The 15,290-nt window shown below is 50.9% G+C and overlaps 1 protein-coding gene across 2 annotated transcripts in view; it reads right to left on the reverse strand.

Moving 5' to 3' along the window:
* The window catches only part of BRD3 (bromodomain containing 3), a 40,261-nt gene extending 26,636 nt beyond the window's left edge, over nucleotides 1-13,625 (reverse strand). For both annotated transcript variants that reach the window (XM_054174242.1, XM_054174240.1), the window contains exon 1: nucleotides 13,521-13,625. The gene's annotated coding sequence lies outside the window, so the exon portion shown is untranslated. The remainder of the gene's footprint in view (nucleotides 1-13,520) is intronic.
* Between the last annotated feature and the right edge of the window lie 1,665 nt (nucleotides 13,626-15,290).

Here is a 15,290-nt window from a genome sequence, read left to right on the forward strand (position 1 = left end):
AAGGCAGCAACTGAGTCTTTCTGAAGGCAGGATGGAAGCAGCAGGCAGAACCACACTGAGCCAGCAGGGCGGCTGGAGCAGGCATCCTCACGCTGCTGTATTACTCCCCTGCACAGAGCCACCAAAGCAGACGCTCAGTCCCTTTTCCCCTGACAGCAGCAATACCTGGCAGCCTGCTCAGATTTGCCACCATATGCTACTCCCCATCTCAGAGAAGCAGCAGGCCCACAACCACCTTGCTCAGACTTTCCTACAACTGCAGGAGAGGCTCAGCCCACTGCTACTACTCCCAGCACAACCTTAACTCAGGTAAGACTGAGGGCAGCTGTACCCATTTCATTCTACAGTGGGCTACACCACCACTCCTCCAAGCTCCCCAGAAGGAAACAAACCTGGCAGATGTTCTCCTTTTCTTCCTACTCTGCCTTCCTTTCCCTTCACAGCCCTATATAGGAACTGAATTTCAGGCAGCTTTCACTACCTACCAACTCCATGTCAGCAGGGATGTTCTCATCAAACTCAAACCCCCCCTTCAATTTCAGGCCAAGCCTTGACAGATGAATTTTTACCATCCAACACTGCCTTGGCAGACACACACAGGCTGCACACAACATGCCAACTCCCTCAAGACCTGGGGATGAAGCGTTTGCACTTGGCTTCGCTGCAGGAGATGGGAATTTGGCTTGAGTGCCCCTATGGCACACCACAGCTTTGCAGTGACAGACCATTCAGCTGTCCCCAGCACCTCCCAAATCATTAATTCCACCCATCAGATTTGCTCTTCATGCATGTTACTTTGAGCACAGCCCCAGCAACACCCTGAGACTGGGAGATGCAACTGCATCCTGAAATTACCTCGAGATGAGGGAAGGGGGAAAAAAAAAGGTCACAGAAGATTAAGTCAGTTCCTTGGCTTTTGACTTGGTTGGTTTAATGCTCATCAGATTATGCAGATGGATTTCCCACCCTTGGTCTCTCCTTGGCTATTACAAGAGCAGGTGGTTCCTCAGTAAGGAGCCTGTGGGTTTCTAACCAGTAGGTTAAGAAGTAACTGTTCCCACTTAAGGGCCTTCACTTCTGATACCCATTCGATGCCCCCTGCAAATCTGGCTGCTCTAAGATGTCTCACATGCCTTCAAACTAAGGGGTACTCAAAAGCCACTTTATCTTGGAACAAGGTGTCCATGGAGGCATTGAAGATCAGATGTGATGTGGCCCTGGGCAGCCTGATCTGGTTGGAGGTGTCCCTGATGACTGCAGGAGGGGTTCAGACAACCTTGGAGGGTCCCTTCCAACCCAATGCAATCTATGAATCTGTAAAAGTCCTAAAACCCAGGACTTTCACAAGCACTGTTCTGGTTACCTCAACTAAAACTGTGGTCTCTCCTGATAATTATGGGCCAGAGTATTTCTCTCCACTCAGTAATGCCACTGGAAGCACCTCCTGATCAAGCCTGAGCAAGAATTCAGGTGCATCTCACATACCTCCTGCAGCACACAAATCATGTGGGGCTCAACTGCCTCCTCAAGCTGCAGTTCCCCGTGCAGGGAGGGATGTTTCAGGCTGGAACAAGTTCATTTTCACATCCTTAAATTCCCTTTTGAGCACAGCTTAAACAACTGGCCTGGGTAATGGATTAGGTATGGTTGACCTTGTTTTGGATGGAGGAGGAGACCAGAGTGACCTCTGGCCATTTCTTGCAGCCCTGCTTTTTGTGGTCCTCTGAATAGCTGGAGGGACATATGTTGGTTTTGTGCAAGCTCTGGAGTTACAGATGGGTTTGTTAACAAGGCTAGAGGAGGAAAGCAGAGTGTAAATGATGAAAAAGCTCACCCTGTGCTGGAGATTTCCTGACTGGAGGAGTTCAGCCACAGCTTTGCAACCTGCCTCTGCAGCGAGGACCGGACTGAGGTTGCTAAAATAAAGTGAACTGCACTGGCAGAAAGAAAAAAAAGAAACCTTCCTGGAAGTACCTCAGCAAATTAACTGGGTGACCTCTAATGAAAATGTTAACAAATGCTTCGTTGCAGCAGTGGAAATAAGCAGCTAGGAGCAGGCTTCAGAGGACGGAGAGCAGCTGGTGGCTTGAAAAAAAAAAATCAATCTGGGGAGAGAAAGTCCAATCGATAGGATGGGAATGGGCTGGTGCTTCACAGGAAAAGCAGAGACTCATTCCAGCTGGAAAAGACCTCTAAGAGCAGCCAGTCCAACCATTATCTGCCTACCAAGACTGGTGCTAAGCCACGTCCCCCGGCACCGCAGCTCTCTGTCTTTTAAACGCCTCCGGGAACAGGGATTCGATCGCCTCTCCCCGGGGAGCCTGTTGCAGTGGTGGAGAGCCCTAACGCCAGGGGCTGTGCCCCTCACGAAGCACACCAACGACACCTTTGTGGCAGTGGGAAAAGAGAAAAGGAGCAGTGGGCTGTTTCAGCCTTCATTTTGCTAAGAGAGATTTGGCAGAGGAAGGGAAGTGTTTGGGAGAATCACATGTCTGGGCAGAGCCTGCCCGTGCCACTTCTTCCTAGGGGGAAAGGTGGAGATAGAATGAAATTACCTTGCATGACCCACAGGGTTGAACCCACACCACCTCACCACCAAGGGAAGAGCCAGCAAAAAGCCAGACAGCAGGCAAGGCACGGTTTACACAGAAAGGAGAGGAGGCAAACCTGCTTCTGGGCAGATCTCTCTTATCTCATGCTCTGCAACACGCTGAAAGCCTCTTGAGCAATTTCTAGCACCTTGCAGGGATCGCTGCAGCCCCCGAGAGCTCATGTATCACAGTATCACTAAGGTTGGAAGAGACCTCAAAGATCATCGAGTTCGACCTGTCACCACACACCTCATGACTAGACCATGGCACCAAGTGCCACGTCCAATCCCCTCCTGAACACCTCCAGGGACGGTGACTCCACCACCTCCCTGGGCAGCACATCCCAATGACGAACGACCAGCAGAAGCCTTGGACACCAGGTAAAAAGCAGCACTGGGAAGATGCTGGCACATGGCCACGTATCATACAAGCTCCCAACATGTCAGGAGCAAGACAGAAGGGTGGGGGACCTAGGGGAGGCAGGCACAAGGCTGAAGGCACCTTGGAAGGATGGTAGAAACCACAACACAGCAACTCAGATCTCTGTGATTCAGTAACCACTTCAAGCTCCAACCTGCTAAGTGCTAAGCAACTTTCCCCCTCTCGATAAGCTACAGGGCTTCTGTGGCTCAGCACCTTCCCACAGAGGGTTTTGCTGACTTACCACCTACAAGATATAACTAATTGGTCAATCAGGAAAGATCTCTTTCTAAGGAAGGTTCAAGCAAAGACAGGAATTCAAGCTCTTCAGGTTTTCTGGCCTCTCTACCTGAGTCAATCTCTTCTTTAGCTATTGGGAAGAGATAAAGTATCAAAGGGGGTTAAATGCTGGTTATCAGGGGTTGGAAAGTCTATTCAGAGCGATTAGACTTGTGGGTGCTGCCATTGTTGCAGGTATAATAGCCATGATAGTTGATCTAGTTAGCTCTACCCAGCCCTGAAGACACATCCTCTCACTGCAGGACAGCTGCAGGTGAACCCAGCCAGAGAAGTTCCACTGCACAAGGCATGCAAGAGCACTGAGATCCTGCTCCTCTTTATCCTGTTTCCTACAACACCACAAAAAGAAACCACAGCCTAGTCAAGATGAGGAGACTCCATGTTTACAGGAGAGCCAGCTGAGAACGGGGGGGAAAAAAAAGGTGATCCCAAATTCCAACCTCGCTGATGGGTACAGCAAAAGACCCTGCAGGGTTGGCCACAGGGGGAGGGAAGCCCTGGTGGGGCTCATCCTGGCTTAGTCAGGGTTCTTACTGCCATACAGCATGAAGCAGAAATGGGATTGTTTAGCCTGGAGAAGAGGAGGCTCAGGGGAGACCTTATTGCTCTCTACAGCTACCTGAAGGGTGGTTGTACCAGGAGGGAATTGGTCTCTTCTCTCAAGCAACCAGCACCAGAACAAGAGGACACAGTCTCAAGCTGTGCCAGGGGAAGTTTGGGCTGGAGGTAAGGAGAAAGTTCTTCACTGAGAGAGTCATTTGCCATTGGGATGTGCTGCCCAGGGAGGTGGTGGAGTCCCCATCCCCGGAGGTGTTCAAGAGGGGATTGGATGTTGGTGCCATGGTTTCGTCATGGGGTCTGTGGTGACAGATTGGACTTGATGATCTTTAAGGTCTCTTACACCCTTGGTGAGTCTGTGACCACCAGACACTGGATGAGCACAGAACACACTGTAGGAGCCTCCAGCCTGTCCTTGTGAGCAGACACTGCAAGTGGGATGGAGAGATGAGGAAAATCTGGGGCCTGACACCTAAGGCAATGAGTTGACAGGTCAAACAACTCCACTTAGCTGTGTTTCATCAGGATGTGTACTATGACCAAGAGATTCCACTGCCCTGACTAGGACACAGTACAGCATCCACCGAGTTTCTGCCCTAAGGAGTCAGCAGTCTAGACAGGCCAGGAAGGAGGCACAAAGTGCCAAGGAGTAATAGTCTCAACAAGAAGAAAATCACAGTGCAGGACAGTACCACAACCCACCTCCTTCAGGCCTCTGTCTCCTAACTCCCCTCCATTCACCTCCTCCTTCACAGCCCACCTCCTCCAAAGCAGGACCTCTCCTGCCGCTGCACACTGGTTGGCTCTGCCGCCCCAGCAATCGCTTTTGCCACTTCCAGGCCAAGGAAGCAGGCTGCAGTTCCATCCTTTCAAACCAACCAAACCAAACCCCCGGAGGCTGGCAGCAAGCCAGGTTTCAGATGATACGTGCACAACACAAGCATTTCGAGGTACACCCAGTAAAGCCCAACGTGGCAACACCCGTGCAGCCTTCAGAACTCCTAATGGGATTATTTCAGGTCTACACCCTCGCAGGCTTCTCCCCTTGCTTTTTAAAGCTGCAGAGCTAAACGTTCACGTTCTGCAAAGGAGAGAGTCTGCCCTCCCCCCCCCCTTTTTAATCAGCATATGGTGCTCTGTGTACTTTTACAACGCAGGGGAAGGGAAAAAAAAACCACCCAACAACAACACCAAGCCACCACAAAACCACCCCTGACACTCATTCGGTCTGATTCAGCATGTAGTGAATAAATTACACGTAGTCTTTACACAAAAGGGTTTGTCCTGATTGTTTCTTTTCTTTTCTTTTCTTTTCTTTTCCTTTTTTTACCCTCCTACATTTTGATTTCCAAAAGAAAAGAGGGAGATTATTGGACACAAAAGCGTCTTGAAAAGGCAATAAAGAAAAGACCCAAGAGCACGGATGCTACCCTGCTGGGCAGAGCAGCTCTGGAGCTCCTGCTGTACCTGTAAAGAATCACCCAAAAGCCAGGTAGGAAAATAGGATGCTGACACCTCAGCTCAGTCCTTGACAGCCCATGCTGTGGGACTTGTGAAAAGGGGGGGGGGCAGGAAGAGTCCCACCACCGTCCACAATTAACGTCCTTACTCTTGTCTCATGCATTTAACAGGGTAATTCCTGCTCAGTGTTACTGTAAGGCTAAAAAGCAAACACGGAGAGGAATCTCTATGGACAAGGTGTTCGGATCCCCCAGCGGGTTTCTGGCCACATTTAACTGTTCTTGAGTAGGTACAACACTAATTGGCATTTGAAGCAACTGCAAAGCTCCCAAGTGCTGCCTGCTTTATCCCTTCCCCCCACACTGCAATGCTCTTTGAACACGTTTCTGAAAGATAAACCACGACACCCATGAGATCCTTCATGACACCTGTTAGGGAGGGGGGGGTTGAGATACAGCCAAATTCCACTTCCAACTGAATGTAAGAGGCAGGAAGATTACCTCTATATAATGAAGCAAAGTACAAAGTATTCCCAGCAAAGTATAAAATCCAGAGCCCTTGCCAAGAGCATTCAATTACTGCGTGTTACCTCATTAAAGGCTTGGTTTCTGCTCTCTCTTGTAGCTCCTAACCCACACTGCAGCTCTCCCTTACATCAGCAGCGCTGCACGGCCATACATCAGCATTATTAATATCATTTACAAGTGCTACAGATGTTATCCTCAGGGGCAGCTCCATGCAAACGTCAACAGAGGAAACAGGCTCGTAGTAAACAGACACAGATCCCAACGTTGACTCGTTAGGAGCATTTCACAGCACAACCAAAGCGATTCATGAGGGAAAATACCTGCACCAACAGACCTCCCTGGTGCACTTCTGCTGCTCCACTGCTTGCTCCCCCTCCAGTTTTTCATTTGTTTCACAAGCCATAAAATATTTAGGGTTGGAAAGGATCTTTAAAACTCACCCAGGCCAAACCCCACGCAGTCAGCAGGGAACAACTGCAACTGGAGCAGATAACTTGGAGCCCCAAACAACCTGACCTGACCTGGGATGCTTCCAGGGATGGGGCAGCTCCCACTTCTCTGGGCAACCTGAGCCAGGGTCTCACCAAGCTCAGTGGGAGGAAGTGTCTTCCTCCTCTCCAGGTTAAAACTCCCTCTTTTAGTTTAAACCCATCACACCTTGTCCTGTCAGAACAGGCCCTGATAGATAGAATGCCCCTATCACTCTGCTCAACCCCTTTAAGTACTGAAAGGCCACAAGAAGGTCTCCTGGACCCTTCTCTCCTCCAGGCTGAGCAGCCCCCATTCTCTTCAGCCTGTTCTCACAGCAAGGGGGTTCCAGCCTTCAGGTCATTTTTGTGACCTCCTCTGGACCCACTCCAAAGGGCTAATGCCCTTCTTCTTGAGCTGAGGACTCCAGAGCTGGACATACATAAAACCTCACTTAAAAAAGTTGCAGTAGTACTCCATGTGTCTTTTCAGTGCACTTTTTAAAGTGTACTGAAAAAAAGAACAGATCTGTTGCAGGACAGGGGGGAAAAAAAGAAAGCAGCTTTCCAAGTGGTAAGAGTGAATGAGCTGCTACTGGTTTAACCAAGCTCTGGCTTTCCAGCTCCAGCACTGCAACCTCCCCAGGCCAGCTCCTCCTAAATCAATACACAACAGTCCAGTCGGTGTAAGGGGATGAAGAATGAAATGAAAGTGACTGAATTACCAGGACATAAATATAGTACTCATTAGCTGAGCCTCAGTAATGTTACACTTAGTAATGGGCAGAGTAAGTACACCACCCACCCACCAAGTTTTTATTGCAGCTTAGCCACGGAGAGCAGAAACTTCTACACTGTGGTAGCCCTCCCAGTCAGGGCCACCACTCATCCCTTACACATTCCCCTAAATGGGTTGCACTGTCTTTGCTTTATCTGTTTCCACACCGAGTGAAGTGCCTTGCCTTTGAACAAGCCCCTGGTCCCAGAATAACTGAAGGTGTTAAGTTAAAGCAAACACAGCCAAACAAGTGCAAAAGGCTGCATGTGGCACGGTTATTTCAGCTGAGAAGTGCCTTGCTGAGGTTGGGCAGCTCCATAAATTTGCTCAGCTACACAAGGAAGTTGCAGGTCAGTGAAGGTGTGAATAAACTGTGATAGCAAAGCTGCTGTCACTGAGAGAGCATCAGCATAGCTTCCGCTGCCTGAGTTTTATGTGTCTGACTGGAACTCCCTAACAGCCCATGAGAAAGGGAAAAATCTACATTTGAGAGTCTAATACCCCTCCCTATGCAAGAAGAGGCTGCTAATTCAGGGGACAAAAGGAGGGTGCTCCCCACTGCCTAACACACCCAAGGGTGGTCTCCTTCCACACACCCAGAGGAGCAGTGCTGGGGCAGACAGACAGGCTCCTGACAGGAAGAGCTGAGCCTCCCCACGCACACCTCCTGCTGACAGCACCCAGGGCTTAGCTTCCTGCACAGAGAGGACAGACAAGCCCTAAGCCTCTCCTAAAGCTCCTGCATATGGATGAAGTTCAAGGCAAAGGAAGCACAGCCATGACAGCATGAACACACGTATGCTCATTTATTCCTGTGCAGCTTACTCCTGTCCAGAAAATGACCACACTTCCATCCTACCACCTGATGGGTAGTGCCCAGAGTCAGACAAGCACCGATGCCAGCAACAATCTGGAGCAGCACATTTTCACCTCCTTTCACACAGCATCTTGAAGAGCTGCACTTTCCCAGACCCTAACCAGAACTGTAGCAACACAGAACAGCTGTGAAGAGGCAACACTTTCCTAGAAGGAACAGCACTCTCCATCATCCCCATGGAAGGAGAAGACAGAGAGATGGACCAGAATATCCTTGGGGTCTCTTCCAACCAGGCATTCTGTGATCCCCACAGACAATCTCTGCACACACAGCATGGACACACACATTTATAAGTGCATCAGACTGGCTACAGCACGGGCCTAAACCAGCCTTGGTAAGCAAAAAGGCTGCTACGACCTGTGTCCCCTCCCAGCAAACTAACCCAGGACTGCAAACCCCACACTTGCTCCTGGCCAAACCTACAGGCTGGGGCAGCTTCAGAAAAGAGATTTATCTCAGCACAGTCATGCTGGTGGGTTGTGAGCATGCAAGATCCACAAGCAGGCACCCTCCAAAGTGTTACACAAGGATAAGCTGAGACTTGAAAGGAGTTACACAAGGAGAAATGTGCCTTTCCTTCACCACAGGTTGGATTTGGTTACGACGGACGAGGCACGCACACCAAGCGCATCGTGGATCTGTGTCAGCGCACCCTGCAAGGTATCAGTGTGGCTGCATCAGTGAAGTGCTCCAAGGGTAACTTCAGGAGAGGAACAGCTCTCAAAGCCCAGAAGGAAAACTGCAAACCTTTTCTGGCTCTGCCTCTGTCTTTGTAAAGGACAGAGAGGAGCAAACAGGATCATTCCCAAAGCAGAGCAGTGTCAATTGGAACTGAATCTAAACCTCCAAGCACGAATCCAAGCGGCACCGGTTCAGCCGGGGCATTCTGATCCAGATTGGTCCCTCAGGCACAGAGATTTCACCTCAGTCTGTCTTTGCTACACCTGCTGCATTGCTGGTGGAGAGGAGAATGTCAAGCCCTGGTGAGACAAATCCTCTCTTCTGCCAGGTTATCCACGTCGCTAAAATACTTCCAGACATGGTCTCTTCTTATCAGACTTGAGCTGGAAAGAGACTGAGGCCTGAAGAAGTGCAAAAGGAATCCCACATAGAGGTGAGTGTTTCCTCAGTTGGTATCATAACAGGAGTTGTGGAAGAACAAGTAGAAAAAGCAGCATGTTACAGTGAGTTTCCACACTGCTCTCCAGAAGAATTTAAACTGTTCCAACGTTGGCTTTAGCAACAAGTGGGTTAAAGAGTTAGGCGGGCACAAAGAAAGTCGTTCACCTCCGACGAGCGCTAATGATTGACAAAACCCACACTTAATGCCGCAGAGATACCGTGCAACAAGAAAGCTGGAGATGCACACAGCCTTCCAAAGCCCCCTGACAGCTCGCTGAGCAGCACAGCAAACCACAGCTCCTTCCTAATTCCCAGAACTCTCATTGCCTGCAAGGGTGTCCTGGGCTGTTACCGGAGAAGAATGTGGCAATTTAAAACACAAAACCAACCCCAAACAAAACAAAAACCAACACACACCGCAAAACAAAACAGGCAGTTCACCGTAATGAGCGGGGAACCCGCTGCAGATTAATGAACGTTGCAAATTAGCAGACGAGCAAACAGGATTAAAGAAGAAAGGGGGGGGGGGGGGGAACCCAAGGACTAACTAACCCAAACAACAGCGAGGTGCAAAACACTCTCTGGTCATTTGTTTAGCCAAGTGTAGCTCTGTCTGTGCTAAAAGCACCTGATAAGCTTCCCCGAAGTAGACAAAGAGAAACATATTTGGTAAAAGTAATTAAGCCTTTGAAACGTGAGACCTCGCCGCATCCTTCAGCTGCCGCAGAGGAGAGGGATTTGACTCCCGAGTTGTTTGTGCTGTCAACGATCTGCTTCCCAGATTACTCCAGGGAGAAGGGAGTGAGATTCTAGGCGTGCAGCAGGGCACAAGTGCCCCTGCCTCCGCGTTAAGAGGTAAATATTTAACAGCATCCCTCAGAACTTGTACCAATTAAAAGATGTCTGTATAAAGCTGCGGGAAGCCCCTGCCTTCACCAGGGCAACCTGCTTCATCTGTGTGCTCCTCCAGCTCGCTAGAGGCTCAGGGGAGAGACCTTCAGGCCAGGCAGGCTGGGCCTTGTGGTTATCAAGCAGCCCCGCCAGACCCCTCACCGTTCTCAGGGGCAGACTGAAGGATGAAGTTTTAAACACACGGTTCTCAGCTCAGAAAAAGGAGCGTTTTGGAGGACTGTTAAGAACCGTGATTGAAGTCCTCGCACCCGGTGCAAAGCAACAACAAAGCCACGCCAGAACACTCACACTCGCAAGCCACCAACACAACCGCCTCTGGAGACAGAGCCAAGAGCACTGCTGCCTTGCACGCTCGCTGAACTGGAAACATCAGACATCTTCACCATGCTCCTCTACATAGGTTTGGCTTTTTAAATGACAAGGACTAAAGCTTTCGAAAGCACCTCGGTGTTTAAGCGACACGAGTTTTATCTCCAGCAGCAAGGGAGCCAAGTTTTCATTTGCAGGTAACAGACCTAATGCTCCAAAGCCAAGTTCGGAGACCAAACCTCAGCCACTCGACGTTGCACGAGCATTCCTTCTGGATTTAAGCTCTACACCAACAGGTCACTGCAACTCAAAAGCCTTCCACTGTCTCAGCACTGAGCAGGGAATGCAGAAGACAATATTGCAATCAAGCTCACGCTGAGCACTGAAGCAGACTGTCACCCTCTGTCCAACCCTCTTATTAAACACTGTCTCAAAGCACTCAATGCATGCATCAAGCAGTATTTTTAACCCATGTGGACTACAGAGAAACAAGCACACGGCCTGAGCATTTCTCCTTTCCAAGCAGAAAGGCTTTGGGATCAGAGTCACTCCGTGCCAGCAGGAGCCTTCCTGTGCATTCCCCCCCAAAAATCCCCAAACTAATCAAACAGGATCCACAGCTGTCTGCTGCTGGGGTCTGCAGATGAAGGCTGAGATCTGCAGATGAGGGGGCAGGATGTTGTCGCATTCCCAGCGCACTCCAGCAGCAGGGTGGTTGTAAGCAATACAGACCACTTTTGGGTTTGGTTTGGGGGCTTTTTTTTTTCCCCCTTGCTTGTAAAGCAACCAGACTGCTTTGAGAATTTCTTGTTGCTTGCTGTAATTAACTCCTACTTACTCTGCCCTTCTCACTCATCTAGTGCAGCCCATGTGGCAGCCACCGAGTCCACTCTGATCCCTTATTAACTGGGTGAATTAAGGAATTTCAGCTTCAAGCCTCAATTTCCAGATGCAGTGAACACGTTAAAAATACTAACAAGCACCTTAAAAAGAAAGAAACAAACACCCCACGTTCTCTATTCCCAGCGAGGAATAACAGCAGGTGTGCTTTACTAATTGTCTTCAACCCCCCCCCCCACACACACACCCCCCCAACCTACAGTTTACTACTAGCAGCAAGGAACTTAAGATGCCAAACCAAGACATAAACGTTGGAAGTATCAGAGGAACCATCGTGTTTGCTTAACAAGAACAGGTTTATTTGTCTAGCTTTCAGTTCCTTAGGACAACAGCAGCAAGGTTCATCCCCACTACTAGGGAACTTCAGATGCAAAAACAAGACATAGGCATTGCAAGTATCAGAGGAAGCGTCAGATTTGCTGAGAGAAGTTTATTTGGCCAACTTTTGACTCCTGAAGACAACAACAGAAAGCTCCATCCCCACTAGGGAACTTAAGATGCAAAACCAAGGCATAAACGTTGGAAGTATCAGAGGAAGCACTGCATTCGCTCATCCAAACCCCCCCCAAAAAGAGTTTATTTGGCCAGCTTTCGGTTCCTGAAGACAACAACAGCAAGGTCCATCCCCTCTAGGGACCTGTCAAGAGGTTTTTTAGCACAGAGCTCAGGGAAGGCACGCTCCACGCTGTCAAAGCCAGGCTGTAGGAAATGAGAGTTCCCTCCAAAGCTCCCGCACGACTGGACCGTGTGGCTTCAGAGGCTCAGCTCTGCCACCTGAACACTGCAGCTTTGTCTGAAAGTGAAACCAAGAGGCTGGCGAACAAATGCTCCAACCCCCGTGTCCCGGGCGGGAGGGGCGCGGGGCAAAACCCAAACAAGGAGCACAAACTGGGGGGAGGGAGGGAGGAGGGGCGGCAGAAAAAAAGTAGGTCCGAGTTTGGGAGTTTTACATTCGATTATCAGTGGCATTATTTATAGCGGGAGGCTGCTATATATAAATCTGGGAGCTGCGGTTCTTTTTACACCTATAAAGCGTATCGAGTTCAGGCAGCGAACCCCCGGGGTTCCGTTTATTTACCGAAGTTCGGTAAACGCCGGCTATTTACGCGCGGGAAGCAGCCGGAGATACACACACACACACGCGCAAACATACGCACGCAGACGCGGACAACACGCGAACCGCGCACTCTTCGCCCATCGTAAGCAGCCTGCTCAGACCTTTTCCCAGCTCACCGGCCAGTGGCCCAGGCGGGGGACATGCAGTGGGACACACACACAGAGGGAGGGGGGACACGGGTGGGAGTCGCCTTGGAGCTGTGCTCGCCCCGCGCTTCGCTCCGCGCCCCGCCGCGGGAACCGCGCACAGCCCGGAGCAAGGCTTTGCTGCCGCTTCGGCCCTCCCCAGCTTTTTGTCTTTTAATTTTTTAAATTGATTTTTGTGTTTCCCCTCCCCTCTTTTTTTTTTTTTGCCCTCCCCAATCTCTTTTTTTCTTTTTTTAAATCCCCCTTTTTTTACCCCCCCTTTCCTCACCCCCCCTTCTTCCTCCCCTCCCTCCCCTTCCCCACCCCCCCCCCCCGCTTGTTTTTCAGGGCTCCTGCAATCCCTCCTTTCCCTCGCCCCTAATTTTTCCCCTTCAAAAGATGGCGGGCAGGGAGCGAGAGAGCGAGGGAAAGCGAGCGAGAGAAGGGGGAAGAAGAAGGAGAAGAAGAAAAACAACAACAACAAAAAAATAAAGAGGCAAGAAAGAAAATCGCTCCTGCGCGGGGGCTCAGCGGGGCCGGGGCTGCGCCTGGCCGGGGGTGTCTTCGGGAGCTGGGCGAGAAGAAGAAGGAGGAAGGGGGAAGGAAGCAGAAGATGGTGAAGAAGCGGCAGAAGAAGAAGGAGGAGAAGAAGAAGAAGAAAAGGGTGGGCAGGAGCGGCGGGGCCGGGAGGAAATCAATGGCCAGGCTGCAGCCAGCCCCGCCGCGCTTTGTTGCATTGTGGCGGCGCACAAAAGGCTGCGGGGCGGCGGGGAAAGAGACGCGGGGCTCTCGCAAGAAGAAGGAGCAGAGAAGAAGAGAGGAGGGAAAGGGGAAGGGGGAGGGTGGGGGGGGAGGTTGTAAAGAAAATTAAAATAAATAAATAAACCGCCAGCATTGGCCTTTCCCAAGTGGGTTTTGCTTTCCTTCCCCCTTCTTCCCCGGTTCCCCCCCCACACACACTCCTCCCGCCTCCCCTCCCCTCCGGAAAGCACGGCCCAGCGCTAGCAATGCACACCCAAGCATCTAACAAATAAAGGGAAAGATTAAATAGATTACTTTGCCCCGGCAGCTCCAGCAACGTTTGCCTTACAGTCCCTCCAGTTGCTCTTCTTTTTATCCTCGGCAAGGCAGTATAATAGATGCGCTACAGCGCCCGACAGCTCATGCGCCGGGGCGCAAGGCCATGTGGGGACGGTAGTCCAGCACCCGGCCGGGACAGACGTGGCTGTTGGCCCCCGGACTACGAGTCCCAGAAGCCTGCAGCTCTCCCTCGCCGTGCCTCCGCTCCCTCCCCGGGCCGGCGGGCAGGGGAGAGAAGCAGCGGGGGTGATGCCCCGGTCAGCGGGCGGCGGGGTGGGTGAACGTGCTGCCCTCGGCGGGGAAGGAGCCTGGCCGGGGGTCGGCGGGTGGAAGAGAGGGGGAAAGCCGCGGGGAGCGAGCGGCTGGAGGCTCCTCTCCGGGCAGACACCACCAGGAAACATCGCGGCTTCCCCCCGCCGCTTCTCGGGCTCGAAAAGGTACAAGAGCCCTTAAAAGTGCAGCTCAAACGGTGCGGGTTTCCCCCCCCACAAAGCCCCGCGGCTGGAAGCCGCGCAGGGTTACGCGCGGTGCGGGGTGGGTGGAGGTTGAAAGCGCAGCTGCGGGTTCGCTCTTTCCCCCTTTTTTTTTCATTTTTGTTGTATTTTCAGCCGCGGTTGGCATTGGGCAATGCGCGCTCCCAGCTATTACGCAACGACTAATGCGAGCTGCAATAAAAATAGACGCGACCGGTGCAGGCTGTAGCAAGTGACAACAAAAACAAACCAACAACCAACCAAAAATCCACCGGGAAAACCCACGGGCTGATGGAGTCGGAGTAGTAAGTGTCGTGGTATTGTCAGCTGCTCCAAACAAGGAAGTCATTTCCATAATAAGAGCAGGGATTTTTATAAACAGACCCACCAGAAGAGCATCAAACGCTGCTCCAAACAAAGCAGATCAGGGACCAAGATCCCCAAGTCAATCCACTGACAAGAAGTGAAAAGCTGCTGATGGAACCCAAAATAGGATTGAACTGCTGCAGAGCAAAAGGAGTGGGGGGGAGGGGGGGAAATTAATAGTGCTGTTGGAAAATAAACCATGGGATTGTTTTGGTTGGAAAAGACCTCTAAGGTCATTAAGTTAACCCAACACCACCTTGGCCACTCAACCGTGTCCCAAAGTGCCATGGCCACACATTTCTTGAACACTTCCAGCAATGGGGACTCCACCACCTCCCTGGGGAGCCTGTTTCAAATCCTGACCACTCCTGTGGTTAAGAATTTTTTCCTAATATCCAACCTAACCCCTCTGGCACAATTTCAGGCAACTTCCTCTTGTTCTACCACCTCATACTAGGGAGAAGAGACCAATCTCCACCTCATGTTCTACCACCTCATACTAGGGAGAAGAGACCAATCTCCACCTCATGTTCTACCACCTCATACTAGGGAGAAGAGACCAATCTCCACCTCATGTTCTACCACCTCATACTAGGGAGAAGAGACCAATCTCCACCTCACTACAACCTCCTTTCAGGGAGCTGTAGAGAGCAGTGAGTCCAGAGGAAACGTGTTCAAGAGGGGATTGGATGTGGCACTTGGTGCCATGGTTTAGTCATGAGGGCTGTGGTGACAGGTTGGACTCGATGATCTTTGAGGTCTCTTCCAACCTTGGTGATGCTGTGAACATCTGAGCACCAGCATAGAAGGAGTACTTCTGGGGTTTCTATGTGGACCCATCCATTTGTGCAACCACAAGTGTCCTGGGCATCAGAGAATCACAGCATCATGGCCTTGAACCCCTCCA

Source organism: Dryobates pubescens, chromosome 29 (genome assembly GCF_014839835.1).
Source record: "Dryobates pubescens isolate bDryPub1 chromosome 29, bDryPub1.pri, whole genome shotgun sequence".
Lineage (NCBI taxonomy): Eukaryota > Metazoa > Chordata > Aves > Piciformes > Picidae > Dryobates > Dryobates pubescens.